General features: G+C 56.0%; 3 non-coding genes across 3 annotated transcripts in view; all 3 read right to left on the bottom strand.

Annotated features, from left to right (window-relative positions):
- The window catches only part of LOC126325326 (large subunit ribosomal RNA), a 4,222-nt gene extending 3,962 nt beyond the window's left edge, over positions 1-260 (bottom strand). The window contains exon 1 of the ribosomal RNA XR_007560017.1: positions 1-260. This exon is cut by the window's left edge and continues 3,962 nt beyond it. This is a non-coding gene — a ribosomal RNA (large subunit ribosomal RNA).
- A 188-nt stretch (positions 261-448) lies between these two features.
- On the bottom strand, positions 449-603 carry LOC126325351 (5.8S ribosomal RNA). Its single transcript, XR_007560038.1, has one exon. It is a non-coding gene; the product is annotated as a 5.8S ribosomal RNA (ribosomal RNA).
- Positions 604-968: 365 nt separating this feature from the next.
- Positions 969-2,861, bottom strand: LOC126325377 (small subunit ribosomal RNA). Its single transcript, XR_007560062.1, has one exon. It is a non-coding gene; the product is annotated as a small subunit ribosomal RNA (ribosomal RNA).
- Between the last annotated feature and the right edge of the window lie 2,139 nt (positions 2,862-5,000).

Below are 5,000 nucleotides of genomic sequence, written 5' to 3'. Positions count from 1 at the left end.
GACGCTCGCACCGGCCGCTACGGGCCTGGCACCCTCTACGGGCCGTGGCCTCATTCAAGTTGGACTTGGGCTCGGCGCGAGGCGTCGGGGTAGTGGACCCTCCCAAACACCACATGCCACGACAGGCGGCAGCCTGCGGGGTTCGGTGCTGGACTCTTCCCTGTTCGCTCGCCGCTACTGGGGGAATCCTTGTTAGTTTCTTTTCCTCCGCTTAGTAATATGCTTAAATTCAGCGGGTAGTCTCGCCTGCTCTGAGGTCGTTGTACGAGGTGTCGCACGCCACACCGCCAGCCGGCTGTGCACGCTACCGAGAAAGTACCGGTATGCGAACCGCCAGGCGACGGGCGCGCATCGCACGTTTAAGGAGACGCGGCCGGCCACACAGGCGACCACGACACTCCCACGTCTCCGAAGCGGGACAAACGCCGCGCGCTTCAGTATACGTAGCCGACCCTCAGCCAGACGTGGCCCGGGAACGGAATCCATGGACCGCAATGTGCGTTCGAAACGTCGATGTTCATGTGTCCTGCAGTTCACATGTCGACGCGCAATTTGCTGCGTTCTTCATCGACCCACGAGCCGAGTGATCCACCGTCCTGGGTGATCTTTTCCTTTTCAGTCTCCCACTGTCTCTTTCAAGACAGTAGCATTTGCGGGACTGAGGCGTCTGACGGCCCCTGTTCCACTATTTTTTTTGTGTCCAACGGCCTCACAGCCGATGGGCGTCGTACGGCTCCACACCGGAGCGGACAGGCACTCGGGCGAACGTCATTCAAAACCGGCGCCAGGCGCCAGGTACCGCAGGCCAGCCGCTCCAGAGCTTCAGCGCTCGTACCACACAACAACAACAACACTTCCGCTAGTTTTGAGAGGCACGCGTGGTTCCGCACGCGGCGCACGGCCACTGCCGTACAGGTAGCGTGTTGCGCGACACGACACGCACATCGAAAGACATGCAGTCTAGTCGGTAATGATCCTTCCGCAGGTTCACCTACGGAAACCTTGTTACGACTTTTACTTCCTCTAAATGATCAAGTTTGGTCATCTTTCCGGTAGCATCGGCAACGACAGAGTCGATGCCGCGTACCAGTCCGAAGACCTCACTAAATCATTCAATCGGTAGTAGCGACGGGCGGTGTGTACAAAGGGCAGGGACGTAATCAACGCGAGCTTATGACTCGCGCTTACTGGGAATTCCTCGTTCATGGGGAACAATTGCAAGCCCCAATCCCTAGCACGAAGGAGGTTCAGCGGGTTACCCCGACCTTTCGGCCTAGGAAGACACGCTGATTCCTTCAGTGTAGCGCGCGTGCGGCCCAGAACATCTAAGGGCATCACAGACCTGTTATTGCTCAATCTCGTGCGGCTAGAAGCCGCCTGTCCCTCTAAGAAGAAAAGTAATCGCTGACAGCACGAAGGATGTCACGCGACTAGTTAGCAGGCTAGAGTCTCGTTCGTTATCGGAATTAACCAGACAAATCGCTCCACCAACTAAGAACGGCCATGCACCACCACCCACCGAATCAAGAAAGAGCTATCAATCTGTCAATCCTTCCGGTGTCCGGGCCTGGTGAGGTTTCCCGTGTTGAGTCAAATTAAGCCGCAGGCTCCACTCCTGGTGGTGCCCTTCCGTCAATTCCTTTAAGTTTCAGCTTTGCAACCATACTTCCCCCGGAACCCAAAAGCTTTGGTTTCCCGGAGGCTGCCCGCCGAGTCATCGGAGGAACTGCGGCGGATCGCTGGCTGGCATCGTTTATGGTTAGAACTAGGGCGGTATCTGATCGCCTTCGAACCTCTAACTTTCGTTCTTGATTAATGAAAACATACTTGGCAAATGCTTTCGCTTCTGTTCGTCTTGCGACGATCCAAGAATTTCACCTCTAACGTCGCAATACGAATGCCCCCGCCTGTCCCTATTAATCATTACCTCGGGTTCCGAAAACCAACAAAATAGAACCGAGGTCCTATTCCATTATTCCATGCACACAGTATTCAGGCGGGCTTGCCTGCTTTAAGCACTCTAATTTGTTCAAAGTAAACGTGCCGGCCCACCGAGACACTCAACAAAGAGCACCCTGGTAGGATTTAAACGGGGTCCGCCTCGGGACGCGAAAGCACCCCTTCGGCTCGCCCCACCGGCAGGACGTCCCACGATACATGCCAGTTAAACACCGACGGGCGGTGAACCAACAGCGTGGGACACAAATCCAACTACGAGCTTTTTAACCGCAACAACTTTAATATACGCTATTGGAGCTGGAATTACCGCGGCTGCTGGCACCAGACTTGCCCTCCAATAGATACTCGTTAAAGGATTTAAAGTGTACTCATTCCGATTACGGGGCCTCGGATGAGTCCCGTATCGTTATTTTTCGTCACTACCTCCCCGTGCCGGGAGTGGGTAATTTGCGCGCCTGCTGCCTTCCTTGGATGTGGTAGCCGTTTCTCAGGCTCCCTCTCCGGAATCGAACCCTGATTCCCCGTTACCCGTTACAACCATGGTAGGCGCAGAACCTACCATCGACAGTTGATAAGGCAGACATTTGAAAGATGCGTCGCCGGTACGAGGACCGTGCGATCAGCCCAAAGTTATTCAGAGTCACCAAGGCAAACGGACCAGACAAGCCAATCCGATTGGTTTTGATCTAATAAAAGCGTCCCTTCCATCTCTGGTCGGGACTCTGTTTGCATGTATTAGCTCTAGAATTACCACAGTTATCCAAGTAACGTGGGTACGATCTAAGGAACCATAACTGATTTAATGAGCCATTCGCGGTTTCACCTTAATGCGGCTTGTACTGAGACATGCATGGCTTAATCTTTGAGACAAGCATATGACTACTGGCAGGATCAACCAGGGAGCTGCGTCAACTAGAGCTGAGCAGCCGGCCGCCCGGGAGTGTGTCCCGGGGGCCCGCGCGAACACGCAAGCGTCCGCTCAATTATTCTGCAAACAGGAGGAGGCCGAGCTCCCCTGCACGATACACCTCGAAACCCTCTCAGGTCCCGGCGGCGCGCAGCGCCGTCCTAGGTACTTGGTCGGTTTCGAGAGAGGCGCAATCGCCCGGAGTTAGGCGATTTAGTGCGAACACCCTTGCTCCCAACTGAGCTTGCCGCTGCCGACAGAGGCCCGGGAGCGTGCTGTCGTGGCATTGCCGGCGGGAGACAACACGCGCCACCTATGGTGACCGGCAGCTCCAACGCCAGCGCCACACAAGGGCAAAGCCCCACTTGGGTGCAGAAGCGAACTCTCCCAGCACAGCGCACGCGCCAACACGTCCGCACAACTGCGATACAAACCACCTGCGAGAACCGCTGGGGCGACCGAGCAGCAGACGGCGTCGCGGCGCCGAGTGCCAGGCGGCGGCGCATCCTCAACGCACACAGTCCTCAATCAGACCAGCACACTGCAGATGTCCACCGCGCTTCGCACCGGGCTCGGCTGAACCAACTTTGGCCGCCAGGCGCCGCGTGCAGGGTGCGCCGCAGCGTAGCTGCGCCGCCTGCCGGGCCCGTCGGCTGGCGCTCCTGCCACTCGGCGCCCCCCACCAGCCGGCTGTTGCGCGTGCGCCCACGCAGCGCGCGGCCAACACGCCGGGCGGCCCCCCTTCACCGGCCGGGAACAGTCCCACCAAGCCACCGCCGCGTATCGCTTCATACCCACATGGGCCTAGTCACGTGTGTGGATGTGGCGGGTACCGCTGAAACAACCGGTTAATAGCTGTACCGATCGTCGCCATCACAGATTCACCTCCAGCGTGAACAACCGCTCAACAACGGATTTCCAGTTCATTTGCGTATCTTGGGCAGTAAACGTAGATGTCCACCTACATTTGCGAATTCAACAATTCTTGCATGCCAGGATGTCATGTGTCACGACACGCTACATCAGACCACATACACACTGCGACATGTGCAGAAGAGAACACGTGGAAGGTGGCCCGCGCAAGTATGCGATGTCCCTTCCGCGATCCACTGTCAACCGGCATCTGCGGCATGTCCCAGATATGGAACGCGGTCCACCAGGGTAGCACTTTGTGTGAGGCAATACGACAAAGTCGGAATACACGCGTCACTACATCAGACGGCTCACGCTGACCTGACCTGACCTGACCTGACCTGACTCACCGCACCACCACCCCCAGCGACCCAGGGTGACATACAATGCGTTCGTACGTTCCTCCCACACGCCTCTACGGCGTACCACAGTGCAACCTAGCTGTTATTGGGAGACGAGACAAGTAGCATCGAGCACAACATATGGAAATTGAGATTCGACACCGTTGGGCACAGCCAGCGTACAGTCACACGTATCACACTACTTCACTCTGTACGTAACTACCGATGATCGGTACAGCGTGTGGGTTACGCGTACGACATCAGCGGACAATGGACACAGACCATACCACGACGTACACTGAGGGCGTCGACATCTGAATGCAACTGAACAGCTGCGAGGCTCATTTAACACTCACACGCCAGACCGACCAGCTTGAGAGGACAGAGACACAAAGAGGGGGACAGAGGGGGGGGGGGGCCGATATAGTCCTATTGCAGTACAATTGACAGTGGATAGCGGGAATATGTGGAAAGTAAGCAACACTCGCAAGACATCTACATGAGGATAACAACGACACCAGAGATTCCGAGCAGTGAACTATGTTAGGCAAAGGGACAACGTGAGTTAGGTTAAGGGACAACGTGGGTTAGGTTAAGGGACAACGTGGGTTAGGTTAAGGGACAACGTGGGTTAGGTTAAGGGACAACGTGGGTTAGGTTAAGGGACAACGTGGGTTAGGTTAAGGGACAACGTGGGTTAGGTTAAGGGACAACGTGGGTTAGGTTAAGGGACAACGTGGGTTAGGTTAAGGGACAACGTGGGTTAGGTTAAGGGACAACGTGGGTTAGGTTAAGGGACAACGTGGGTTAGGTTAAGGGACAACGTGGGTTAGGTTAAGGGACAACGTGGGTTAGGTTAAGGGACAACGTGGGTTAGGTTA

The sequence above is a fragment of the Schistocerca gregaria genome, unplaced genomic scaffold, assembly GCF_023897955.1.
Source record: "Schistocerca gregaria isolate iqSchGreg1 unplaced genomic scaffold, iqSchGreg1.2 ptg000920l, whole genome shotgun sequence".
In the NCBI taxonomy this organism is placed as follows: domain Eukaryota; kingdom Metazoa; phylum Arthropoda; class Insecta; order Orthoptera; family Acrididae; genus Schistocerca; species Schistocerca gregaria.
The sequence above is the reverse complement of the archived record's forward strand: the minus strand, read 5'-3'. Positions and strand labels throughout refer to the sequence as shown.